The sequence below is a fragment of the Lissotriton helveticus genome, chromosome 1_2 (genome assembly GCF_964261635.1).
Source record: "Lissotriton helveticus chromosome 1_2, aLisHel1.1, whole genome shotgun sequence".
Classification (NCBI taxonomy): domain Eukaryota; kingdom Metazoa; phylum Chordata; class Amphibia; order Caudata; family Salamandridae; genus Lissotriton; species Lissotriton helveticus.
The window spans coordinates 325,067,487-325,095,380 of record NC_136058.1 but is presented as its reverse complement, the minus strand read 5'-3'; the positions used below and the strand labels follow the sequence as shown (position 1 = coordinate 325,095,380).

The following is a 27,894-nucleotide window of genomic DNA, read 5'->3' as shown; positions in this document are numbered from 1 at the left end:
AATGACAAAATATCAGTACATCATGAAAGAGTGTGAGGATCATACTAAGTTGTGCCAGAAAGTACAACCTTGAAACTGTGGAACAGGAGAAGTAGTCCTTAATATTATTTATTAAAGGAAAACTGGATCATTTAAAAACAGATTTATTTGTTTCATTGTTATTTTATTTGAATAGGCAGTGGTACATAGGACCAATGCCTCTACATACAATGATTGTTTTGAAACATTCTTAAAGGGGAAGAGGTTTTTACGGGACACCTTATCATTTGAGGATTGGTTACCACAATCACGGAGATGGTGATGAAGTATGATTGTTTTGGCCAAATTATGGTGGAAAAACATTTCTACGTACCACTACAATTCGGTATTTGGAAGGTACACCCAAACACCCCTTTCGAATACCTTCCATTTAACCCATCAGAAAAAGCCATTTTGCGTTTGCAAATGGCCTGATTCTTCAGATGAGCCTTCTTGCAACTGCAATGATAGTTCGTACATCTTGCAAGTAGGCAGAGCTTTTCAGGAGAAATTAAATAGTTCCTACGTTGCACAAAAATGAAGTGCTTCAAACAAACACATACTTTGCATGCACAGAGAAGAGGTGAAATATATGTAAGACTGAAGACAGAGGTGAAATGAGAAATAGATTGACTGCTTCGCTGCCAAGTTTTATACGCCATTTCTTCAGTGCAATACAAGAAAGCACCAAACAGTATAACAAAGTTGTCAATTTGTTTCATAGTCCATTCCCTTTGTTTAGTGCTGTGAAAGGAAGAGCCGAATTCCAAAATTGATCAATGATGTTACAGAAATTTCCCAAAGGGAATACCAAGCCGAGTGTTAAAAACTGCATTTACTCACAGGTTTTGAGCAGGAAACACTGAAATGCTATTAAAGTGCAATATCCAAGGGAACACTGACTCTGTCAAAGATGATCCAAATGGATTTTATGAAAAGTCCCAATTACAAACAACAGAATCAAAATAGGGTGAGGGGACACCCGGATTTGAACCAGGGACCTCTTGATCTGCAGTCAAATGCTCTACCACTGAGCTATATCCCCAGCTTTTCAGTAAAATAAGAATGAAAAAATATCAGTACATCATGAAAGAGTGTGAGGATCATACTAAGTTGTGCCAGAAAGTACATCCTTGAAACTGGGGAAAAGGAGAAGTAGTCCTTAATATTATTTATTAAAGGAAAACTGGATCAGTTAAAAAACAGATTTATTTGTTTCATTGTTATTTTATTTGAATAGGCAGTGGTACATAGGACCAATGCCTCTACATACAATGATTGTTTTGAAACATTCTTAAAGGGGAAGAGGTTTTTACGGGACACCTTATTATTTGAGGATTGGTTACCACAATCACAGAGATGGTGATGAAGTATGATTGTTTTGGCCAAAATATGGTGGAAAAACATTTCTACGTACCACTACAATTCGGTATTTGGAAGGTACACCAAAACACCCCTTTCGAATACCTTCCATTTAATACATCAGAAAAAGCCATTTTGCGTTTGCAAATGGCCTGATTCTTCAGACCAGCCTTCTTGCAACTGCAATAATAGTTCGTACATCTTGCACGTAGGCAGAGCTTTTAAGGAGAAATTAAATAGTTCCTACGTTGCACAAAAATGAAGTGCTTCAAACAAACACATACTTTGCATGCAGAGAGAAGAGGTGGAATATATGTAAGACTGAAGACACAGGTGAAATGAGAAATAGATTGACTGCTTCGCTGCCAAGTTTCATACGCCATTTCTTCAGTGCAATACAAGAAAGCACCAAACAGTATAACAAAGTTGTCAATTGGTTTCATAGTCCATTCCCTTTGTTTAGTGCTGTGAAAGGAAGAGCCGAATTCCAAAATTGATCAATGATGTTTCAGAAATTTCCCAAAGGGAATACCAAGCCGAGTGTTAAAAACTGCATTTACTCACAGGCTTTGAGCAGGAAACACTGAAATGCTATTAAAGTGCAATATCCAAGGGAACACTGACTCTGTCAAAGATGATCCAAATGGAATTGATGAAAAGTCCCAATTACAAACAACAGAATCAAAATAGGGTGAGGGGACACCCGGATTTGAACCAGGGACCTCTTGATCTGCAGTCAAATGCTCTACCACTGAGCTATATCCCCAGCTTTTCACTAAAATAAGAATGACAAAATATCAGTACATCATGAAAGAGTGTGAGGATCATACTAAGTTGTGCCAGAAAGTACAACCTTGAAACTGTGGAACAGGAGAAGTAGTCCTTAATATTATTTATTAAAGGAAAACTGGATCAGTTAAAAAACAGATTTATTTGTTTCATTGTTATTTTATTTGAATATGCAGTGGTACATAGGACCAATGCCTGATTGTTTTGAAACATTCTTAAAGGGGAAGAGGTTTTTACGGGACACCTTATTATTTGAGGATTGGTTACCACAATCACAGAGATGGTGATGAAGTATGATTGTTTTGGCCAAAATATGGTGGAAAAACATTTCTACGTACCACTACAATTCGGTATTTGGAAGGTACACCAAAACACCCCTTTCGAATACCTTCCATTTAATACATCAGAAAAAGCCATTTTGCATTTGCAAATGGCCTGATTCTTCAGACCAGCCTTCTTGCAACTGCAATGATAGTTCGTACATCTTGCACGTAGGCAGAGCTTTTAAGGAGAAATTAAATAGTTCCTACGTTGCACAAAAATGAAGTGCTTCAAACAAAAACATACTTTGCATGCACAGAGAAGAGGTGGAATATATGTAAGACTGAAGACACAGGTGAAATGAGAAATAGATTGACTGCTTCGCTGCCAAGTTTTGTACGTCATTTCTTCAGTGCAATACAAGAAAGCACCAAACAGTATAACAAAGTTGTCAATTGGTTTCATAGTCCATTCCCTTTGTTTAGTGCTGTGAAAGGAAGAGCCGAATTCCAAAATTGATCAATGATGTTTCAGAAATTTCCCAAAGGGAATACCAAGCCGAGTGTTAAAAACTGCATTTACTCACAGGTTTTGAGCAGGAAACACTGAAATGCTATTAAAGTGCAATATCCAAGGGAACACTGACTCTGTCAAAGATGATCCAAATGGAATTGATGAAAAGTACCAATTACAAACAACAGAATCAAAATAGGGTGAGGGGACACCCGGATTTGAACCAGGGACCTCTTGATCTGCAGTCAAATGCTCTACCACTGAGCTATATCCCCAGCTTTTCAGTAAAATCAGAATTACAAAATATCAGTACATCATGAAAGAGTGTGAGGATCATACTAAGTTGTGCCAGAAAGTACAACCTTGAAACTGTGGAACAGGAGAAGTAGTCCTTAATATTATTTATTAAAGGAAAACTGGATCATTTAAAAACAGATTTATTTGTTTCATTGTTATTTTATTTGAATAGGCAGTGGTACATAGGACCAATGCCTCTACATACAATGATTGTTTTGAAACATTCTTAAAGGGGAAGAGGTTTTTACGGGACACCTTATCATTTGAGGATTGGTTACCACAATCACGGAGATGGTGATGAAGTATGATTGTTTTGGCCAAATTATGGTGGAAAAACATTTCTACGTACCACTACAATTCGGTATTTGGAAGGTACACCCAAACACCCCTTTCGAATACCTTCCATTTAATACATCAGAAAAAGCCATTTTGCGTTTGCAAATGGCCTGATTCTTCAGACCAGCCTTCTTGCAACTGCAATGATAGTTCGTACATCTTGCACGTAGGCAGAGCTTTTAAGGAGAAATTAAATAGTTCCTACGTTGCACAAAAATGAAGTGCTTCAAACAAACACATACTTTGCATGCACAGAGAAGAGGTGAAATATATGTAAGACTGAAGACAGAGGTGAAATGAGAAATAGATTGACTGCTTCGCTGCCAAGTTTTATACTCCATTTCTTCAGTGCAATACAAGAAAGCACCAAACAGTATAACAAAGATGTCAATTTGTTTCATAGTCCATTCCCTTTGTTTAGTGCTGTGAAAGGAAGAGCCGAATTCAAAATTGATCAATGATGTTACAGAAATTTCCCAAAGGGAATAACAAGCCGAGTGTTAAAAACTGCATTTACTCACAGGTTTTGAGCAGGAAACACTGAAATGCTATTAAAGTGCAATATCCAAGGGAACACTGACTCTGTCAAAGATGATCCAAATGGATTTTATGAAAAGTCCCAATTACAAACAACAGAATCAAAATAGGGTGAGGGGACACCCGGATTTGAACCAGGGACCTCTTGATCTGCAGTCAAATACTCTACCACTGAGCTATATCCCTAGCTTTTCAGTAAAATAAGAATGACAAAATATCAGTACATCATGAAAGAGTGTGAGGATAATACTAAGTTGTGCCAGAAAGTACATCCTTGAAACTGTGGAACAGGAGAAGTAGTCCTTAATATTATTTATTAAAGGAAAACTGGATCAGTTAAAAAACAGATTTATTTGTTTCATTGTTATTTTATTTGAATAGGCAGTAGTACATAGGACCAATGCCTCTACATACAATGATTGTTTTGAAACATTCTTAAAGGGGAAGTGGTTTTTACGGGACACCTTATCATTTGAGGATTGGTTACCACAATCACTGACATGGTGATGAAGTATGATTGTTTTGGGCCAAATTATGGTGGAAAAACATTTCTACGTACCACTACAATTCGGTATTTGGAAGGTACACCCAAACACCCCTTTCGAATACCTTGCATTTAATACATCAGAAAAAAGCCATTTTGCGTTTGCAAATGGCCTGATTCTTCAGACCAGCCTTCTTGCAACTGCAATGATAGTTTGTGCATCTTGCACGTAGGCAGAGCTTTAAAGGAGAAATTAAATTGTTCCTATGTTGCACAAAAATGAAGTGCTTCAAACAAACACATACTTTGCATGCACAGAGAAGAGGTGGAATATATGTAAGACTGAAGACACAGGTGAAATGAGAAATAGATTGACTGCTTCGCTGCCAAGTTTTATACGCCATTTCTTCAGTGTAATACAAGAAAGCACCAAACAGTATAACAAAGTTGTCAATTGGTTTCATAGTCCATTCCCTTTGTTTAGTGCTGTGAAAGGAAGAGCCGAATTCCAAAATTGATCAATGATGTTTCAGAAATTTCCCAAAGGGAATACCAAGCCGAGTGTTAAAAACTGCATTTACTCACAGGCTTTGAGCAGGAAACACTGAAATGCTATTAAAGTGCAATATCCAAGGGAACACTGACTATCTCAAAGATGATCCAAATGGAATTCATGAAAAGTCCCAATTACAAACAACAGAATCTAAATACGGTGAGGGGACACCCGGATTTGAACCAGGGACCTCTTGATCTGCAGTCAAATGCTCTACCACTGAGCTATATCCCCAGCTTATCAGTAAAATCAGAATGACTAAATATCAGTACATCATGAAAGAGTGTGAGGATCATACTAAGTTGTGCCAGAAAGTACAACCTTGAAACTGTAGAACAGGAGAAGTAGTCCTTAATATTATTTATTAAAGGAAAACTGGATCAGTTAAAAAACAGATTTATTTGTTTCATTGTTATTTTATTTGAATAGGCAGTGGTACATAGGACCAATGCCTCTACATACAATGATTGTTTTGAAACATTCTTAAAGGGGAAGAGGTTTTTACTGGACACCTTATCATTTGAGGATTGGTTACCACAATCACTGAGATGGTGATGAAGTATGATTGATTTGGGCCAAATTATGGTGGAAAAACGTTTGTACGTACCACTACAATTCGGTATTTGGAAGGTACACACAAACACCCCTTTCGAATACCTTCCATTTAATACATCAGAAAAAGCCACTTTGCGTTTGCAAATAGCCTGATTCTTCGGACCAGCCTTCTTGCAACTGCAAAGATAGTTCGTACATCTTGCACGTAGGCAGAGCTTTTAAGGAGAAATTAAATAGTTCCTAGGTTGCACAAAAAGTGAAGTGCTTCAAACAAACACATACTTTGCATGCACAGAGAAGAGGTGGAATATATGTAAGACTGAAGACAAAGGTGAAATGAGAAATAGATTGACTGCTTCGCTGCCAAGTTTTATACGTCATTTCTTCAGTGCAATACAAGAAAGCACCAAACAGTATAACAAAGTTGTCAATTGGTTTCATAGTCCATTCCCTTTGTTTAGTGCTGTGAAAGGAAGAGCCGAATTCCAAAATTGATCAATGATGTTTCAGAAATTTCCCAAAGGGAATACCAAGCGGAGTGTTAAAAACTGCATTTACTCACAGGCTTTGAGCAGGAAACACTGAAATGCTATTAAAGTGCAATATCCAAGGGAACACTGACTCAGTCAAAGATGATCCAAATGGAATTGATGAAAAGTCCCAATTACAAACAACAGAATCATAATTGGTGTGAGGGGACACCCGGATTTGACCCAGGGACCTCTTGATCTGCAGTCAAATGCTCTACCACTGAGCTTTATCCCCAGCTTTTCAGTAAAATAAGAATGACAAAATATCAGTACATCATGAAAGAGTGTGAGGATCATACTAAGTTGTGCCAGAAAGTACAACCTTGAAACTGTGGAACAGGAGAAGTAGTCCTTAATATTATTTATTAAAGGAAAACTGGATCAGTTAAAAAACAGATTTATTTGTTTCATTGTTATTTTATTTGAATAGTCAGTGGTACATAGGACCAATGCCTCTACATACAATGATTGTTTTGAAACATTCTTAAAGGGGAAGAGGTTTTTACGGGACACCTTATTATTTGAGGATTGGTTACCACAATCACAGAGATGGTGATGAAGTATGATTGTTTTGGCCAAAATATGGTGGAAAAACATTTCTACGTACCACTACAATTCGGTATTTGGAAGGTACACCAAAACACCCCTTTCGAATACCTTCCGTTTAATACATCAGAAAAAGCCATTTTGAGTTTGCAAATGGCCTGATTCTTCAGACCAGCCTTCTTGCAACTGCAATGATAGTTCGTACATCTTGCACGTAGGCAGAGCTTTTAAGGAGAAATTAAATAGTTCCTACGTTGCACAAAAATGAAGTGCTTCAAACAAACACATACTTTGCATGCACAGAGAAGAGGTGAAATATATGTAAGACTGAAGACAGAGGTGAAATGAGAAATAGATTGACTGCTTCGCTGCCAAGTTTTATACTCCATTTCTTCAGTGCAATACAAGAAAGCACCAAACAGTATAACAAAGATGTCAATTTGTTTCATAGTCCATTCCCTTTGTTTAGTGCTGTGAAAGGAAGAGCCGAATTCAAAATTGATCAATGATGTTACAGAAATTTCCCAAAGGGAATAACAAGCCGAGTGTTAAAAACTGCATTTACTCACAGGTTTTGAGCAGGAAACACTGAAATGCTATTAAAGTGCAATATCCAAGGGAACACTGACTCTGTCAAAGATGATCCAAATGGATTTTATGAAAAGTCCCAATTACAAACAACAGAATCAAAATAGGGTGAGGGGACACCCGGATTTGAACCAGGGACCTCTTGATCTGCAGTCAAATGCTCTACCACTGAGCTATATCCCTAGCTTTTCAGTAAAATAAGAATGACAAAATATCAGTACATCATGAAAGAGTGTGAGGATAATACTAAGTTGTGCCAGAAAGTACATCCTTGAAACTGTGGAACAGGAGAAGTAGTCCTTAATATTATTTATTAAAGGAAAACTGGATCAGTTAAAAAACAGATTTATTTGTTTCATTGTTATTTTATTTGAATAGGCAGTAGTACATAGGACCAATGCCTCTACATACAATGATTGTTTTGAAACATTCTTAAAGGGGAAGTGGTTTTTACGGGACACCTTATCATTTGAGGATTGGTTACCACAATCACTGACATGGTGATGAAGTATGATTGTTTTGGGCCAAATTATGGTGGAAAAACATTTCTACGTACCACTACAATTCGGTATTTGGAAGGTACACCCAAACACCCCTTTCGAATACCTTGCATTTAATACATCAGAAAAAAGCCATTTTGCGTTTGCAAATGGCCTGATTCTTCAGACCAGCCTTCTTGCAACTGCAATGATAGTTTGTGCATCTTGCACGTAGGCAGAGCTTTAAAGGAGAAATTAAATTGTTCCTATGTTGCACAAAAATGAAGTGCTTCAAACAAACACATACTTTGCATGCACAGAGAAGAGGTGGAATATATGTAAGACTGAAGACACAGGTGAAATGAGAAATAGATTGACTGCTTCGCTGCCAAGTTTTATACGCCATTTCTTCAGTGTAATACAAGAAAGCACCAAACAGTATAACAAAGTTGTCAATTGGTTTCATAGTCCATTCCCTTTGTTTAGTGCTGTGAAAGGAAGAGCCGAATTCCAAAATTGATCAATGATGTTTCAGAAATTTCCCAAAGGGAATACCAAGCCGAGTGTTAAAAACTGCATTTACTCACAGGCTTTGAGCAGGAAACACTGAAATGCTATTAAAGTGCAATATCCAAGGGAACACTGACTATCTCAAAGATGATCCAAATGGAATTCATGAAAAGTCCCAATTACAAACAACAGAATCTAAATACGGTGAGGGGACACCCGGATTTGAACCAGGGACCTCTTGATCTGCAGTCAAATGCTCTACCACTGAGCTATATCCCCAGCTTATCAGTAAAATCAGAATGACTAAATATCAGTACATCATGAAAGAGTGTGAGGATCATACTAAGTTGTGCCAGAAAGTACAACCTTGAAACTGTAGAACAGGAGAAGTAGTCCTTAATATTATTTATTAAAGGAAAACTGGATCAGTTAAAAAACAGATTTATTTGTTTCATTGTTATTTTATTTGAATAGGCAGTGGTACATAGGACCAATGCCTCTACATACAATGATTGTTTTGAAACATTCTTAAAGGGGAAGAGGTTTTTACTGGACACCTTATCATTTGAGGATTGGTTACCACAATCACTGAGATGGTGATGAAGTATGATTGATTTGGGCCAAATTATGGTGGAAAAACGTTTGTACGTACCACTACAATTCGGTATTTGGAAGGTACACACAAACACCCCTTTCGAATACCTTCCATTTAATACATCAGAAAAAGCCACTTTGCGTTTGCAAATAGCCTGATTCTTCGGACCAGCCTTCTTGCAACTGCAAAGATAGTTCGTACATCTTGCACGTAGGCAGAGCTTTTGAGGAGAAATTAAATAGTTCCTAGGTTGCACAAAAAGTGAAGTGCTTCAAACAAACACATACTTTGCATGCACAGAGAAGAGGTGGAATATATGTAAGACTGAAGACAAAGGTGAAATGAGAAATAGATTGACTGCTTCGCTGCCAAGTTTTATACGTCATTTCTTCAGTGCAATACAAGAAAGCACCAAACAGTATAACAAAGTTGTCAATTGGTTTCATAGTCCATTCCCTTTGTTTAGTGCTGTGAAAGGAAGAGCCGAATTCCAAAATTGATCAATGATGTTTCAGAAATTTCCCAAAGGGAATACCAAGCGGAGTGTTAAAAACTGCATTTACTCACAGGCTTTGAGCAGGAAACACTGAAATGCTATTAAAGTGCAATATCCAAGGGAACACTGACTCAGTCAAAGATGATCCAAATGGAATTGATGAAAAGTCCCAATTACAAACAACAGAATCATAATTGGTGTGAGGGGACACCCGGATTTGACCCAGGGACCTCTTGATCTGCAGTCAAATGCTCTACCACTGAGCTTTATCCCCAGCTTTTCAGTAAAATAAGAATGACAAAATATCAGTACATCATGAAAGAGTGTGAGGATCATACTAAGTTGTGCCAGAAAGTACAACCTTGAAACTGTGGAACAGGAGAAGTAGTCCTTAATATTATTTATTAAAGGAAAACTGGATCAGTTAAAAAACAGATTTATTTGTTTCATTGTTATTTTATTTGAATAGTCAGTGGTACATAGGACCAATGCCTCTACATACAATGATTGTTTTGAAACATTCTTAAAGGGGAAGAGGTTTTTACGGGACACCTTATTATTTGAGGATTGGTTACCACAATCACAGAGATGGTGATGAAGTATGATTGTTTTGGCCAAAATATGGTGGAAAAACATTTCTAGGTACCACTACAATTCGGTATTTGGAAGGTACACCAAAACACCCCTTTCGAATACCTTCCGTTTAATACATCAGAAAAAGCCATTTTGAGTTTGCAAATGGCCTGATTCTTCAGACCAGCCTTCTTGCAACTGCAATGATAGTTCGTACATCTTGCACGTAGGCAGAGCTTTTAAGGAGAAATTAAATAGTTCCTACGTTGCACAAAAATGAAGTGCTTCAAACAAACACATACTTTGCATGCACAGAGAAGAGGTGGAATATATGTAAGTCTGAAGACACAGGTGAAATGAGAAATAGATTGACTGCTTCGCTGCCAAGTTTTATACGCCATTTCTTCAGTGCAATACAAGAAAGCACCAAACAGTATAACAAAGTTGTCAATTGGTTTCATAGTCCATTCCCTTTGTTTAGTGCTGTGAAAGGAAGAGCCGAATTCCAAAATTGATCAATGATGTTTCAGAAGTTTCCCAAAGGGAATACCAAGCCGAGTGTTAAAAACTGCATTTACTCACAGGTTTTGAGCAGGAAACACTGAAATGCTATTAAAGTGCAATATCCAAGGGAACACTGACTCTGTCAAAGATGATCCAAATGGAATTGATGAAAAGTACCAATTACAAACAACAGAATCAAAATAGGGTTGAGGGGACACCCGGATTTGAACCAGGGACCTCTTGATCTGCAGTCAAATGCTCTACCACTGAGCTATATCCCCAGCTTTTCAGTAAAATTAGAATGACAAAATATCAGTACATCATGAAAGAGTGTGAGGATCATACTAAGTTGTGCCAGAAAGTACAACCTTGAAACTGTGGAACAGGAGAAGTAGTCCTTAATATTATTTATTAAAGGAAAACTGGATCATTTAAAAACAGATTTATTTGTTTCATTGTTATTTTATTTGAATAGGCAGTGGTACATAGGACCAATGCCTCTACATACAATGATTGTTTTGAAACATTCTTAAAGGGGAAGAGGTTTTTACGGGACACCTTATTCTTTGAGGATTGGTTACCACAATCACGGAGATGGTGATGAAGTATGATTGTTTTGGCCAAGTTATGGTGGAAAAACATTTCTACGTACCACTACAATTCGGTATTTGGAAGGTACACCCAAACACCCCTTTCGAATACCTTCCATTTAACACATCAGAAAAAGCCATTTTGCGTTTGCAAATGGCCTGATTCTTCAGATCAGCCTTCTTGCAACTGCAATGATAGTTCGTACATCTTGCAAGTAGGCAGAGGTTTTCAGGAGAAATTAAATAGTTCCTACGTTGCACAAAAATGAAGTGCTTCAAACAAACACATACTTTGCATGCACAGAGAAGAGGTGAAATATATGTAAGACTGAAGACAGAGGTGAAATGAGAAATAGATTGACTGCTTCGCTGCCAAGTTTTATACGCCATTTCTTCAGTGCAATACAAGAAAGCACCAAACAGTATAACAAAGTTGTCAATTGGTTTCATAGTCCATTCCCTTTGTTTAGTGCTGTGAAAGGAAGAGCCGAATTCCAAAATTGATCAATGATGTTACAGAAATTTCCCAAAGGGAATACCAAGCCGAGAGTTAAAATCTGCATTTACTCACAGGTTTTGAGCAGGAATCACTGAAATGCTATTAAAGTGCAATATCCAAGGGAACACTGACTCTGTCAAAGATGATCCAAATGGAATTGATGAAAAGTCCCAATTACAAACAACAGAATCAAAATAGGGTGAGTGGACACCCGGATTTGAACCAGGGACCCCTTGATCTGCAGTCAAATGCTCTACCACTGAGCTATATCCCCAGCTTTTCAGTAAAATAAGAATGACAAAATATCAGTACATCATGAAAGAGTGTGAGGATCATACTAAGTTGTGCCAGAAAGTACAACCTTGAAACTGTGGAACAGGAGAAGTAGTCCTTAATATTATTTATTAAAGGAAAACTGGATCAGTTAAAAAACAGATTTATTTGTTTCAATGTTATTTTATTTGAATAGGGAGTGGTACATAGGACCAATGCCTCTACATACAATGATTGTTTTGAAACATTCTTAAAGGGGAAGAGGTTTTTACGGGACACCTTATGATTTGAGGATTGGTTACCACAATCACTGACATGGTGATGAAGTATGATTGTTTTGGGCCAAATTATGGTGGAAAAACATTTCTACGTACCACTACAATTCGGTATTTGGAAGGTACACCCAAACACCCCTTTGGAATACCTTGCATTTAATACATCAGAAAAAAGCCATTTTGCGTTTGCAAATGGCCTGATTCTTCAGACCAGCCTTCTTGCAACTGCAATGATAGTTCGTGCATCTTGCACGTAGGCAGAGCTTTAAAGGAGAAATTAAATAGTTCCTATGTTGCACAAAAATGAAGTGCTTCAAACAAACACATACTTTGCATGCACAGAGAAGAGGTGGAATATATGTAAGACTGAAGACACAGGTGAAATGAGAAATAGAGTGATTGCTTCGCTGCCAAGTTTTATACGCCATTTCTTCAGTGTAATACAAGAAAGCACCAAACAGTATAACAAAGTTGTCAATTGGTTTCATAGTCCATTCCCTTTGTTTAGTGCAGTGAAAGGAAGAGCCGAATTCCAAAATTGATCAATGATGTTTCAGAAATTTCCCAAAGGGAATACCAAGCCGAGTGTTAAAAACTGCATTTACTCACAGGCTTTGAGCAGGAAACACTGAAATGCTATTAAAGTGCAATATCCAAGGGAACACTGACTCTGTCAAAGATGATCCAAATGGAATTGATGAAAAGTCCCAATTACAAACAACAGAATCAAAATAGGGTAAGGGGACACCCGGATTTGAACCAGGGACCTCTTGATCTGCAGTCAAATGCTCTACCACTGAGCTATATCCCCAGCTTATCAGTAAAATCAGAATGACTAAATATCAGTACATCATGAAAGAGTGTGAGGATCATACTAAGTTATGCCAGAAAGTACAACCTTGAAACTGTGGAACAGGAGAAGTAGTCCTTAATATTATTTATTAAAGGAAAACTGGATCAGTTAAAAAACAGATTTATTTGTTTCATTGTTATTTTATTTGAATAGGCAGTGGTACATAGGACCAATGCCTCTACATACAATGATTGTTTTGAAACATTCTTAAAGGGGAAGAGGTTTTTACGGGACACCTTATCATTTGAGGATTGGTTACCACAATCACGGAGATGGTGATGAAGTATGATTGTTTGGCCAAATTATGGTGGAAAAACATTTCTACGTACCACTACAATTCGGTATTTGGAAGGTACACCCAAACACCCCTTTCGAATACCTTCCATTTAATACATCAGAAAAAGTCATTTTGCGTTTGCAAATGGCCTGATTCTTCAGACCAGCCTTCTTGCAACTGCAATGATAGTTCGTAGATCTTGCACGTAGGCAGAGCTTTTAAGGAGAAATTAAATAGTTCCTACGTTGCACAAAAATGAAGTGCTTCAAACAAACACATACTTTGCATGCACAGAGAAGAGGTGGAATATATGTAAGACTGAAGACACAGGTGAAATGAGAAATAGATTGACTGCTTCGCTGCCAAGTTTTATACGCCATTTCTTCAGTGCAATACAAGAAAGCACCAAACAGTATAACAAAGTTGTCAATTGGTTTCATAGTCCATTCCCTTTGTTTAGTGCTGTGAAAGGAAGAGCCGAATTCCAAAATTGATCAATGATGTTACAGAAATTTCCCAAAGGGAATACCAAGCCGAGAGTTAAAATCTGCATTTACTCACAGGTTTTGAGCAGGAAACACTGAAATGCTATTAAAGTGCAATATCCAAGGGAACACTGACTCTGTCAAAGATGATCCAAATGGAATTGATGAAAAGTCCCAATTACAAACAACAGAATCAAAATAGGGTGAGTGGACACCCGGATTTGAACCAGGGACCTCTTGATCTGCAGTCAAATGCTCTACCACTGAGCTATATCCCCAGCTTTTCAGTAAAATCAGAATGACAAAATATCAGTACATCATGAAAGAGTGTGAGGATCATACTAAGTTGTGCCAGAAAGTACAACCTTGAAACTGTGGAACAGGAGAAGTAGTCCTTAATATTATTTATTAAAGGAAAACTGGATCAGTTAAAAAACAGATTTATTTGTTTCATTGTTATTTTATTTGAATAGGCAGTGGTACATAGGACCAATGCCTCTACATAAAATGATTGTTTTGAAACATTCTTAAAGGGGAAGAGGTTTTTACGGGACACCTTATCATTTGAGGATTGGTTACCACAATCACTGACATGGTGATGAAGTATGATTGTTTTGGGCCAAATTATGGTGGAAAAACATTTCTACGTACCACTACAATTCGGTATTTGGAAGGTACACCCAAACACCCCTTTCGAATACCTTGCATTTAATACATCAGAAAAAAGCCATTTTGCGTTTGCAAATGGCCTGATTCTTCAGACCAGCCTTCTTGCAACTGCAATGATAGTTCGTGCATCTTGCACGTAGGCAGAGCTTTAAAGGAGAAATTAAATAGTTCCTATGTTGCACAAAAATGAAGTGCTTCAAACAAACACATACTTTGCATGCACAGAGAAGAGGTGGAATATATGGAAGACTGAAGACACAGGTGAAATGAGAAATAGATTGACTGCTTCGCTGCCAAGTTTTATACGCCATTTCTTCAGTGTAATACAAGAAAGCACCAAACAGTATAACAAAGTTGTCAATTGGTTTCATAGTCCATTCCCTTTGTTTAGTGCTGTGAAAGGAAGAGCCGAATTCCAAAATTGATCAATGATGTTTCAGAAATTTCCCAAAGGGAATACCAAGCCGAGTGTTAAAAACTGCATTTACTCACAGGCTTTGAGCAGGAAACACTGAAATGCTATTAAAGTGCAATATCCAAGGGAACACTGACTCTATCAAAGATGATCCAAATGGAATTGATGAAAAGTCCCAATTACAAACAACAGAATCAAAATAGGGTGAGGGGACACCCATATTTGAACCAGGGACCTCTTGATCTGCAGTCAAATGCTCTACCACTGAGCTATATCGCCAGCTTATCAGTAAAATCAGAATGACTAAATATCAGTACATCATGAAAGAGTGTGAGGAGCATACTAAGTTATGCCAAAAAGTACAACCTTGAAACTGTGGAACAGGAGAAGTAGTCCTTAATATTATTTATTAAAGGAAAACTGGATAAGTTAAAAAACAGATTTATTTGTTTCATTGTTATTTTATTTGAATAGGCAGTGGTACATAGGACCAATGCCTATACATACAATGATTGTTTTGAAACATTCTTAAAGGGGAAGAGGTTTTTACGGGACACCTTATCATTTGAGGATTGGTTACCACAATCACGGAGATGGTGATGAAGTATGATTGTTTTGGCCAAATTATGGTGGAAAAACATTTCTACGTACCACTACAATTCGGTATTTGGAAGGTACACCCAAACACCCCTTTCGAATACCCTCCATTTAATACATCAGAAAAAGTCATTTTGCGTTTGCAAATGGCCTGATTCTTCAGACCAGCCTTCTTGCAACTGCAATGATAGTTCGTACATCTTGCACGTAGGCAGAGCTTTTAAGGATAAATTAAATAGTTCCTACGTTGCACAAAAATGAAGTGCTTCAAACAAACACATACTTTGCATGCACAGAGAAGAGGTGGAATATATGTAAGACTGAAGACACAGGTGAAATGAGAAATAGATTGACTGCTTCGCTGCCAAGTTTTATACGCCATTTCTTCAGTGCAATACAAGAAAGCACCAAACAGTATAACAAAGTTGTCAATTGGTTTCATAGTCCATTCCCTTTGTTTAGTGCTGTGAAAGGAAGAGCCGAATTCCTAAATTGATCAATGAGGTTTCAGAAATTTCCCAAAGGGTATACCATGCCGAGTGTTAAAAACTGCATTTACTCACAGGTTTTGAGCAGGAAACACTGAAATGCTATTAAAGTGCAATATCCAAGGGAACACTGACTCTGTCAAAGATGATCCAAATGGAATTGATGAAAAGTCCCAATTACAAACAACAGAATCAAAAAAGGGTGAGGGGGCACCCGGATTTGAACCAGGGACCTCTTGATCTGCAGTCAAATGCTCTACCACTGAGCTATATCCCCAGCTTTTCAGTAAAATCAGAATGACAAAATATCAGTACATATTGAAAGAGTGTGAGGATCATACTAAGTTGTGCCAGAAAGTACAACCTTGAAACTGTGGAACAGGAGAAGTAGTCCTTAATATTATTTAATAAAGGAAAACTGGATCATTTAAAAAACAGATATTTGTTTCATTGTTATTTTATTTGAATAGGCAGTCGTACATTGGACGAATGCCTCTACATACAATGATTGTTTTGAAACATTCTAAAAGGGGAAGAGGTTTTTATGGGACAACTTATCATTTGAGGATTGGTTACCACAATCACTGAGATGGTGATGAAGTATGATTGATTTGGGCCAAATTATGGTGGAAAAACATTTGCACGTACCACTACAATTCGGTATTTGGAAGGTACACACAAACACCCCTTTCGAATACCTTCCATTTAATACATCAGAAAAAGCCACTTTGCGTTTGCAAATAGCCTGATTCTTCAGACCAGCCTTCTTGCAACTGCAAAGATAGTTCGTACATCTTGCACGTAGGCAGAGCTTTTAAGGAGAAATTAAATAGTTCCTAGGTTGCACAAAAAGTGAAGTGCTTCAAACAAACACATACTTTCCATGCACAGAGAAGAGGTGGAATATATGTAAGACTGAAGACAAAGGTGAAATGAGAAATAGATTGACTGCTTCGCTGCCAAGTTTTATACGTCATTTCTTCAGTGCAATACAAGAAAGCACCAAACAGTATAACAAAGTTGTCAATTGGTTTCATAGTCCATTCCCTTTGTTTAGTGCTGTGAAAGGAAGAGCCGAATTCCAAAATTGATCAATGTTTCAGAAATTTCCCAAAGGGAATACCAAGCCGAGTGTTAAAAACTGCCTTTACTCACAGGCTTTGAGCAGGAAACACTGAAATGCTATTAATATCCAAGGGAACACTGACTCTGTCAAAGATGATCCAAATGGAATTGATGAAACGTCCCAATTACAAACAACAGAATCAAAATAGGGTGAGGGGACACCCGGATTAGAACCAGGGACCTCTCGATCTGCAGTCAAATGCTCTACCACTGAGCTATATCCCCAGCTTTTCAGTAAAATCAGAATGACAAAATATCAGTACATCATGAAAGAGTGTGAGGATCATACTAAGTTGTGCCAGAAAGTACAACCTTGAAACTGTGGAACAGGAGAAGTAGTCCTTAATATTATTTATTAAAGGAAAACTGGATCATTTAAAAACAGATTTATTTGTTTCATTGTTATTTTATTTGAATAGGCAGTGGTACATAGGACCAATGCCTCTACATACAATGATTGTTTTGAAACATTCTTAAAGGGGAAGAGGTTTTTACTGGACACCTTATCATTTGAGGATTGGTTAACACAATCACTGAGATGGTGATGAAGTATGATTGATTTGGGCCAAATTATGGTGGAAAAACGTTTGTACGTACCACTACAATTCGGTATTTGGAAGGTACACACAAACACCCCTTTCGAATACCTTCCATTTAATACATCAGAAAAAGCCACTTTGCGTTTGCAAATAGCCTGATTCTTCGGACCAGCCTTCTTGCAACTGCAAAGATAGTTCGTACATCTTGCACGTAGGCAGAGCTTTTAAGGATAAATTAAATAGTTCCTACGTTGCACAAAAATGAAGTGCTTCAAACAAACACATACTTTGCATGCACAGAGAAGAGGTGGAATATATGTAAGACTGAAGACACAGGTGAAATGAGAAATAGATTGACTGCTTCGCTGCCAAGTTTTATACGCCATTTCTTCAGTGCAATACAAGAAAGCACCAAACAGTATAACAAAGTTGTCAATTGGTTTCATAGTCCATTCCCTTTGTTTAGTGCTGTGAAAGGAAGAGCCGAATTCCTAAATTGATCAATGAGGTTTCAGAAATTTCCCAAAGGGTATACCATGCCGAGTGTTAAAAACTGCATTTACTCACAGGTTTTGAGCAGGAAACACTGAAATGCTATTAAAGTGCAATATCCAAGGGAACACTGACTCTGTCAAAGATGATCCAAATGGAATTGATGAAAAGTCCCAATTACAAACAACATAATCAAAATAGGGTGAGGGGACACCCGGATTTGAACCAGGGACCTCTTGATCTGCAGTCAAATGCTCTACCACTGAGCTATATCCCCAGCTTTTCAGTAAAATCAGAATGACAAAATATCAGTACATATTGAAAGAGTGTGAGGATCATACTAAGTTGTGCCAGAAAGTACAACCTTGAAACTGTGGAACAGGAGAAGTAGTCCTTAATATTATTTAATAAAGGAAAACTGGATCATTTAAAAAACAGATATTTGTTTCATTGTTATTTTATTTGAATAGGCAGTCGTACATTGGACGAATGCCTCTACATACAATGATTGTTTTGAAACATTCTAAAAGGGAAAGAGGTTTTTATGGGACAACTTATCATTTGAGGATTGGTTACCACAATCACTGAGATGGTGATGAAGTATGATTGATTTGGGCCAAATTATGGTGGAAAAACATTTGCACGTACCACTACAATTCGGTATTTGGAAGGTACACACAAACACCCCTTTCGAATACCTTCCATTTAATACATCAGAAAAAGCCACTTTGCGTTTGCAAATAGCCTGATTCTTCAGACCAGCCTTCTTGCAACTGCAAAGATAGTTCGTACATCTTGCACGTAGGCAGAGCTTTTAAGGAGAAATTAAATAGTTCCTAGGTTGCACAAAAAGTGAAGTGCTTCAAACAAACACATACTTTGCATGCACAGAGAAGAGGTGGAATATATGTAAGACTGAAGACAAAGGTGAAATGAGAAATAGATTGACTGCTTCGCTGCCAAGTTTTATACGTCATTTCTTCAGTGCAATACAAGAAAGCACCAAACAGTATAACAAAGTTGTCAATTGGTTTCATAGTCCATTCCCTTTGTTTAGTGCTGTGAAAGGAAGAGCCGAATTCCAAAATTGATCAATGTTTCAGAAATTTCCCAAAGGGAATACCAAGCCGAGTGTTAAAAACTGCCTTTACTCACAGATTTTGAGCAGGAAACACTGAAATGCTATTAATATCCAAGGGAACACTGACTCTGTCAAAGATGATCCAAATGGAATTGATGAAACGTCCCAATTACAAACAACAGAATCAAAATAGGGTGAGGGGACACCCGGATTAGAACCAGGGACCTCTCGATTTGCAGTCAAATGCTCTACCACTGAGCTATATCCCCAGCTTTTCAGTAAAATAAGAATGACAAAATATCAGTACATCATGAAAGAGTGTGAGGATCATACTAAGTTGTGCCAGAAAGTACAACCTTGAAACTGTGGAACAGGAGAAGTAGTCCTTAATATTATTTATTAAAGGAAAACTGGATCACTTAAAAAACAGATTTATTTGTTTCAATGTTATTTTATTTGAATAGGCAGTGGTACATTGGACCAATGCCTCTACATACAATGATTGTTTTGAAACATTCTTAAAGGGGAAGAGGTTTTTACGGGACACCTTATTATTTGAGGATTGGTTACCACAATCACAGAGATGGTGATGAAGTATGATTGTTTTGGCCAAAATATGGTGGAAAAACATTTCTACGTACCACTACAATTCGGTATTTGGAAGGTACACCAAAACACCCCTTTCGAATACCTTCCATTTAATACATCAGAAAAAGCCATTTTGCGTTTGCAAATGGCCTGATTCTTCAGACCAGCCTTCTTGCAACTGCAATGATAGTTCGTACATCTTGCACGTAGGCAGAGCTTTTAAGGAGAAATTAAATAGTTCCTACGTTGCACAAAAATGAAGTGCTTCAAACAAACACATACTTTGCATGCACAGAGAAGAGGTGGAATATATGTAAGTCTGAAGACACAGGTGAAATGAGAAATAGATTGACTGCTTCGCTGCCAAGTTTTATACGCCATTTCTTCAGTGCAATACAAGAAAGCACCAAACAGTATAACAAAGTTGTCAATTGGTTTCATAGTGCATTCCCTTTGTTTAGTGCTGTGAAAGGAAGAGCCGAATTCCAAAATTGATCAATGATGTTTCAGAAATTTCCCAAAGGGAATACCAAGCCGAGTGTTAAAAACTGCATTTACTCACAGGTTTTGAGCAGGAAACACTGACATGCTATTAAAGTGCAATATCCAAGGGAACACTGACTCTGTCAAAGATGATCCAAATGGAATTGATGAAAAGTACCAATTACAAACAACAGAATCAAAATAGGGTTGAGGGGACACCCGGATTTGAACCAGGGACCTCTTGATCTGCAGTCAAATGCTCTACCACTGAGCTATATCCCCAGCTTTTCAGTAAAATCAGAATGACAAAATATCAGTACATCATGAAAGAGTGTGAGGATCATACTAAGTTGTGCCAGAAAGTACAACCTTGAAACTGTGGAACAGGAGAAGTAGTCCTTAATATTATTTATTAAAGGAAAACTGGATCATTTAAAAACAGATTTATTTGTTTCATTGTTATTTTATTTGATTAGGCAGTCGTACATTGGACCAATGCCTCTACATACAATGATTGTTTTGAAACATTCTTAAAGGGGAAGAGGTTTTTACGGGACACCTTATCCTTTGAGGATTGGTTACCACAATCACGGAGATGGTGATGAAGTATGATTGTTTTGGCCAAGTTATGGTGGAAAAACATTTCTACGTACCACTACAATTCGGTATTTGGAAGGTACACCCAAACACCCCTTTCGAATACCTTCCATTTAACACATCAGAAAAAGCCATTTTGCGTTTGCAAATGGCCTGATTCTTCAGATCAGCCTTCTTGCAACTGCAATGATAGTTCGTACATCTTGCAAGTAGGCAGAGGTTTTCAGGAGAAATTAAATAGTTCCTACGTTGCACAAAAATGAAGTGCTTCAAACAAACACATACTTTGCATGCACAGAGAAGAGGTGAAATATATGTAAGACTGAAGACAGAGGTGAAATGAGAAATAGATTGACTGCTTCGCTGCCAAGTTTTATACGCCATTTCTTCAGTGCAATACAAGAAAGCACCAAACAGTATAACAAAGTTGTCAATTGGTTTCATAGTCCATTCCCTTTGTTTAGTGCTGTGACAGGAAGAGCCGAATTCCAAAATTGATCAATGATGTTACAGAAATTTCCCAAAGGGAATACCAAGCCGAGAGTTAAAATCTGCATTTACTCACAGGTTTTGAGCAGGAATCACTGAAATGCTATTAAAGTGCAATATCCAAGGGAACACTGACTCTGTCAAAGATGATCCAAATGGAATTGATGAAAAGTCCCAATTACAAACAACAGAATCAAAATAGGGTGAGTGGACACCCGGATTTGAACCAGGGACCCCTTGATCTGCAGTCAAATGCTCTACCACTGAGCTATATCCCCAGCTTTTCAGTAAAATAAGAATGACAAAATATCAGTACATCATGAAAGAGTGTGAGGATCATACTAAGTTGTGCCAGAAAGTACAACCTTGAAACTGTGGAACAGGAGAAGTAGTCCTTAATATTATTTATTAAAGGAAAACTGGATCAGTTAAAAAACAGATTTATTTGTTTCAATGTTATTTTATTTGAATAGGGAGTGGTACATAGGACCAATGCCTCTACATACAATGATTGTTTTGAAACATTCTTAAAGGGGAAGAGGTTTTTACGGGACACCTTATGATTTGAGGATAGGTTACCACAATCACTGACATGGTGATGAAGTATGATTGTTTTGGGCCAAATTATGGTGGAAAAACATTTCTACGTACCACTACAATTCGGTATTTGGAAGGTACACCCAAACACCCCTTTGGAATACCTTGCATTTAATACATCAGAAAAAAGCCATTTTGCGTTTGCAAATGGCCTGATTCTTCAGACCAGCCTTCTTGCAACTGCAATGATAGTTCGTGCATCTTGCACGTAGGCAGAGCTTTAAAGGAGAAATTAAATAGTTCCTATGTTGCACAAAAATGAAGTGCTTCAAACAAACACATACTTTGCATGCACAGAGAAGAGGTGGAATATATGTAAGACTGAAGACACAGGTGAAATGAGAAATAGATTGATTGCTTCGCTGCCAAGTTTTATACGCCATTTCTTCAGTGTAATACAAGAAAGCACCAAACAGTATAACAAAGTTGTCAATTGGTTTCATAGTCCATTCCCTTTGTTTAGTGCAGTGAAAGGAAGAGCCGAATTCCAAAATTGATCAATGATGTTTCAGAAATTTCCCAAAGGGAATACCAAGCCGAGTGTTAAAAACTGCATTTACTCACAGGCTTTGAGCAGGAAACACTGAAATGCTATTAAAGTGCAATATCCAAGGGAACACTGACTCTGTCAAAGATGATCCAAATGGAATTGATGAAAAGTCCCAATTACAAACAACAGAATCAAAATAGGGTAAGGTGACACCCGGATTTGAACCAGGGACCTCTTGATCTGCAGTCAAATGCTCTACCACTGAGCTATATCCCCAGCTTATCAGTAAAATCAGAATGACTAAATATCAGTACATCATGAAAGAGTGTGAGGATCATACTAAGTTATGCCAGAAAGTACAACCTTGAAACGGTGGAACAGGAGAAGTAGTCCTTAATATTATTTATTAAAGGAAAACTGGATCAGTTAAAAAACAGATTTATTTGTTTCATTGTTATTTTATTTGAATAGGCAGTGGTACATAGGACCAATGCCTCTACATACAATGATTGTTTTGAAACATTCTTAAAGGGGAAGAGGTTTTTACGGGACACCTTATCATTTGAGGATTGGTTACCACAATCACGGAGATGGTGATGAAGTATGATTGTTTTGGCCAAATTATGGTGGAAAAACATTTCTACGTACCACTACAATTCGGTATTTGGAAGGTACACCCAAACACCCCTTTCGCATACCTTCCATTTAATACATCAGAAAAAGTCATTTTGCGTTTGCAAATGGCCTGATTCTTCAGACCAGCCTTCTTGCAACTGCAATGATAGTTCGTACATCTTGCACGTAGGCAGAGCTTTTAAGGAGAAATTAAATAGTTCCTACGTTGCACAAAAATGAAGTGCTTCAAACAAACACATACTTTGCATGCACAGAGAAGAGGTGGAATATATGTAAGACTGAAGACACAGGTGAAATGAGAAATAGATTGACTGCTTCGCTGCCAAGTTTTATACGCCATTTCTTCAGTGCAATACAAGAAAGCACCAAACAGTATAACAAAGTTGTCAATTGGTTTCATAGTCCATTCCCTTTGTTTAGTGCTGTGAAAGGAAGAGCCGAATTCCAAAATTGATCAATGATGTTACAGAAATTTCCCAAAGGGAATACCAAGCCGAGAGTTAAAATCTGCATTTACTCACAGGTTTTGAGCAGGAAACACTGAAATGCTATTAAAGTGCAATATCCAAGGGAACACTGACTCTGTCAAAGATGATCCAAATGGAATTGATGAAAAGTCCCAATTACAAACAACAGAATCAAAATAGGGTGAGGGGACACCCGGATTTGAACCAGGGACCTCTTGATCTGCAGTCAAATGCTCTACCACTGAGCTATATCCCCAGCTTTTCAGTAAAATCAGAATGACAAAATATCAGTACATCATGAAAGAGTGTGAGGATCATACTAAGTTGTGCCAGAAAGTACAACCTTGAAACTGTGGAACAGGAGAAGTAGTCCTTAATATTATTTATTAAAGGAAAACTGGATCAGTTAAAAAACAGATTTATTTGTTTCATTGTTATTTTATTTGAATAGGCAGTGGTACATAGGACCAATGCCTCTACATAAAATGATTGTTTTGAAACATTCTTAAAGGGGAAGAGGTTTTTACGGGACACCTTATCATTTGAGGATTGGTTACCACAATCACTGACATGGTGATGAAGTATGATTGTTTTGGGCCAAATTATGGTGGAAAAACATTTCTACGTACCACTACAATTCGGTATTTGGAAGGTACACCCAAACACCCCTTTCGAATACCTTGCATTTAATACATCAGAAAAAAGCCATTTTGCGTTTGCAAATGGCCTGATTCTTCAGACCAGCCTTCTTGCAACTGCAATGATAGTTCGTGCATCTTGCACGTAGGCAGAGCTTTAAAGGAGAAATTAAATAGTTCCTATGTTGCACAAAAATGAAGTGCTTCAAACAAACACATACTTTGCATGCACAGAGAAGAGGTGGAATATATGGAAGACTGAAGACACAGGTGAAATGAGAAAAAGATTGACTGCTTCGCTGCCAAGTTTTATACGCCATTTCTTCAGTGTAATACAAGAAAGCACCAAACAGTATAACAAAGTTGTCAATTGGTTTCATAGTCCATTCCCTTTGTTTAGTGCTGTGAAAGGAAGAGCCGAATTCCAAAATTGATCAATGATGTTTCAGAAATTTCCCAAAGGGAATACCAAGCCGAGTGTTAAAAACTGCATTTACTCACAGGCTTTGAGCAGGAAACACTGAAATGCTATTAAAGTGCAATATCCAAGGGAACACTGACTCTATCAAAGATGATCCAAATGGAATTGATGAAAAGTCCCAATTACAAACAACAGAATCAAAATAGGGTGAGGGGACACCCATATTTGAACCAGGGACCTCTTGATCTGCAGTCAAATGCTCTACCACTGAGCTATATCGCCAGCTTATCAGTAAAATCAGAATGACTAAATATCAGTACATCATGAAAGAGTGTGAGGAGCATACTAAGTTATGCCAAAAAGTACAACCTTGAAACTGTGGAACAGGAGAAGTAGTCCTTAATATTATTTATTAAAGGAAAACTGGATCAGTTAAAAAACAGATTTATTTGTTTCATTGTTATTTTATTTGAATAGGCAGTGGTACATAGGACCAATGCCTATACATACAATGATTGTTTTGAAACATTCTTAAAGGGGAAGAGGTTTTTACGGGACACCTTATCATTTGAGGATTGGTTACCACAATCACGGAGATGGTGATGAAGTATGATTGTTTTGGCCAAATTATGGTGGAAAAACATTTCTACGTACCACTACAATTCGGTATTTGGAAGGTACACCCAAACACCCCTTTCGAATACCCTCCATTTAATACATCAGAAAAAGTCATTTTGCGTTTGCAAATGGCCTGATTCTTCAGACCAGCCTTCTTGCAACTGCAATGATAGTTCGTACATCTTGCACGTAGGCAGAGCTTTTAAGGATAAATTAAATAGTTCCTACGTTGCACAAAAATGAAGTGCTTCAAACAAACACATACTTTGCATGCACAGAGAAGAGGTGGAATATATGTAAGACTGAAGACACAGGTGAAATGAGAAATAGATTGACTGCTTCGCTGCCAAGTTTTATACGCCATTTCTTCAGTGCAATACAAGAAAGCACCAAACAGTATAACAAAGTTGTCAATTGGTTTCATAGTCCATTCCCTTTGTTTAGTGCTGTGAAAGGAAGAGCCGAATTCCTAAATTGATCAATGAGGTTTCAGAAATTTCCCAAAGGGTATACCATGCCGAGTGTTAAAAACTGCATTTACTCACAGGTTTTGAGCAGGAAACACTGAAATGCTATTAAAGTGCAATATCCAAGGGAACACTGACTCTGTCAAAGATGATCCAAATGGAATTGATGAAAAGTCCCAATTACAAACAACAGAATCAAAATAGGGTGAGGGGACACCCGGATTTGAACCAGCGACCTCTTGATCTGCAGTCAAATGCTCTACCACTGAGCTATATCCCCAGCTTTTCAGTAAAATCAGAATGACAAAATATCAGTACATATTGAAAGAGTGTGAGGATCATACTAAGTTGTGCCAGAAAGTACAACCTTGAAACTGTGGAACAGGAGAAGTAGTCCTTAATATTATTTAATAAAGGAAAACTGGATCATTTAAAAAACAGATATTTGTTTCATTGTTATTTTATTTGAATAGGCAGTCGTACATTGGACGAATGCCTCTACATACAATGATTGTTTTGAAACATTCTAAAAGGGAAAGAGGTTTTTATGGGACAACTTATCATTTGAGGATTGGTTACCACAATCACTGAGATGGTGATGAAGTATGATTGATTTGGGCCAAATTATGGTGGAAAAACATTTGCACGTACCACTACAATTCGGTATTTGGAAGGTACACACAAACACCCCTTTCGAATACCTTCCATTTAATACATCAGAAAAAGCCACTTTGCGTTTGCAAATAGCCTGATTCTCCAGACCAGCCTTCTTGCAACTGCAAAGATAGTTCGTACATCTTGCACGTAGGCAGAGCTATTAAGGAGAAATTAAATAGTTCCTAGGTTGCACAAAAAGTGAAGTGCTTCAAACAAACACATACTCTGCATGCACAGAGAAGAGGTGGAATATATGTAAGACTGAAGACAAAGGTGAAATGAGAAATAGATTGACTGCTTCGCTGCCAAGTTTTATACGTCATTTCTTCAGTGCAATACAAGAAAGCACCAAACAGTATAACAAAGTTGTCAATTGGTTTCATAGTCCATTCCCTTTGTTTAGTGCTGTGACAGGAAGAGCCGAATTCCAAAATTGATCAATGATGTTACAGAAATTTCCCAAAGGGAATACCAAGCCGAGAGTTAAAATCTGCATTTACTCACAGGTTTTGAGCAGGAATCACTGAAATGCTATTAAAGTGCAATATCCAAGGGAACACTGACTCTGTCAAAGATGATCCAAATGGAATTGATGAAAAGTCCCAATTACAAACAACAGAATCAAAATAGGGTGAGGGGACACCCGGTTTTTAACCAGGGACCTCTTGATCTGCAGTCAAATGCTCTACCACTGAGCTATATCCCCAGCTTTTCAGTATAATAAGAATGACAAAATATCAGTACATCATGAAAGAGTGTGAGGATCATACTAAGTTGTGCCAGAAAGTACAACCTTGAAACTGTGGAACAGGAGAAGTAGTCCTTAATATTATTTATTAAAGGAAAACTGGATCAGTTAAAAAACAGATTTATTTGTTTCATTGTTATTTTATTTGAATAGGGAGTGGTACATAGGACCAATGCCTCTACATACAATGATTGTTTTGAAACATTCTTAAAGGGGAAGAGGTTTTTACGGGACACCTTATGATTTGAGGATTGGTTACCACGATCACTGACATGGTGATGAAGTATGATTGTTTTGGGCCAAATTATGGTGGAAAAACATTTCTACGTACCACTACAATTCGGTATTTGGAAGGTACACCCAAACACCCCTTTCGAATACCTTGCATTTAATACATCAGAAAAAAGCCATTTTGCGTTTGCAAATGGCCTGATTCTTCAGACCAGCCTTCTTGCAACTGCAATGATAGTTCGTGCATCTTGCACGTAGGCAGAGCTTTAAAGGAGAAATTAAATAGTTCCTATGTTGCACAAAAATGAAGTGCTTCAAACAAACACATACTTTGCATGCACAGAGAAGAGGTGGAATATATGTAAGACTGAAGACACAGGTGAAATGAGAAATAGATTGACTGCTTCGCTGCCAAGTTTTATACGCCATTTCTTCAGTGTAATACAAGAAAGCACCAAACAGTATAACAAAGTTGTCAATTGGTTTCATAGTCCATTCCCTTTGTTTAGTGCAGTGAAAGGAAGAGCCGAATTCCAAAATTGATCAATGATGTTTCAGAAATTTCCCAAAGGGAATATCAAGC

The 27,894-nt window shown here is 37.6% G+C and overlaps 14 non-coding genes across 14 annotated transcripts; all 14 read right to left on the bottom strand.

Moving 5' to 3' along the window:
* Positions 1-991: 991 nt before the first annotated feature.
* Positions 992-1,063, bottom strand: TRNAC-GCA (transfer RNA cysteine (anticodon GCA)). The gene has a single exon. It is a non-coding gene; the product is annotated as a tRNA-Cys (tRNA).
* Positions 1,064-2,074: 1,011 nt separating this feature from the next.
* Positions 2,075-2,146, bottom strand: TRNAC-GCA (transfer RNA cysteine (anticodon GCA)). Its single transcript has one exon. It is a non-coding gene; the product is annotated as a tRNA-Cys (tRNA).
* A 1,000-nt stretch (positions 2,147-3,146) lies between these two features.
* On the bottom strand, positions 3,147-3,218 carry TRNAC-GCA (transfer RNA cysteine (anticodon GCA)). The gene has a single exon. It is a non-coding gene; the product is annotated as a tRNA-Cys (tRNA).
* A 2,094-nt stretch (positions 3,219-5,312) lies between these two features.
* On the bottom strand, positions 5,313-5,384 carry TRNAC-GCA (transfer RNA cysteine (anticodon GCA)). The gene has a single exon. It is a non-coding gene; the product is annotated as a tRNA-Cys (tRNA).
* A 2,096-nt stretch (positions 5,385-7,480) lies between these two features.
* Positions 7,481-7,552, bottom strand: TRNAC-GCA (transfer RNA cysteine (anticodon GCA)). Its single transcript has one exon. It is a non-coding gene; the product is annotated as a tRNA-Cys (tRNA).
* A 1,013-nt stretch (positions 7,553-8,565) lies between these two features.
* On the bottom strand, positions 8,566-8,637 carry TRNAC-GCA (transfer RNA cysteine (anticodon GCA)). Its single transcript has one exon. It is a non-coding gene; the product is annotated as a tRNA-Cys (tRNA).
* A 2,098-nt stretch (positions 8,638-10,735) lies between these two features.
* TRNAC-GCA (transfer RNA cysteine (anticodon GCA)) lies at positions 10,736-10,807 on the bottom strand. Its single transcript has one exon. It is a non-coding gene; the product is annotated as a tRNA-Cys (tRNA).
* Positions 10,808-12,902: 2,095 nt separating this feature from the next.
* TRNAC-GCA (transfer RNA cysteine (anticodon GCA)) lies at positions 12,903-12,974 on the bottom strand. Its single transcript has one exon. It is a non-coding gene; the product is annotated as a tRNA-Cys (tRNA).
* Positions 12,975-13,984: 1,010 nt separating this feature from the next.
* TRNAC-GCA (transfer RNA cysteine (anticodon GCA)) lies at positions 13,985-14,056 on the bottom strand. Its single transcript has one exon. It is a non-coding gene; the product is annotated as a tRNA-Cys (tRNA).
* A 2,096-nt stretch (positions 14,057-16,152) lies between these two features.
* Positions 16,153-16,224, bottom strand: TRNAC-GCA (transfer RNA cysteine (anticodon GCA)). Its single transcript has one exon. It is a non-coding gene; the product is annotated as a tRNA-Cys (tRNA).
* Positions 16,225-18,308: 2,084 nt separating this feature from the next.
* Positions 18,309-18,380, bottom strand: TRNAC-GCA (transfer RNA cysteine (anticodon GCA)). Its single transcript has one exon. It is a non-coding gene; the product is annotated as a tRNA-Cys (tRNA).
* Positions 18,381-20,465: 2,085 nt separating this feature from the next.
* Positions 20,466-20,537, bottom strand: TRNAC-GCA (transfer RNA cysteine (anticodon GCA)). The gene has a single exon. It is a non-coding gene; the product is annotated as a tRNA-Cys (tRNA).
* Positions 20,538-22,632: 2,095 nt separating this feature from the next.
* Positions 22,633-22,704, bottom strand: TRNAC-GCA (transfer RNA cysteine (anticodon GCA)). Its single transcript has one exon. It is a non-coding gene; the product is annotated as a tRNA-Cys (tRNA).
* A 1,011-nt stretch (positions 22,705-23,715) lies between these two features.
* TRNAC-GCA (transfer RNA cysteine (anticodon GCA)) lies at positions 23,716-23,787 on the bottom strand. Its single transcript has one exon. It is a non-coding gene; the product is annotated as a tRNA-Cys (tRNA).
* Between the last annotated feature and the right edge of the window lie 4,107 nt (positions 23,788-27,894).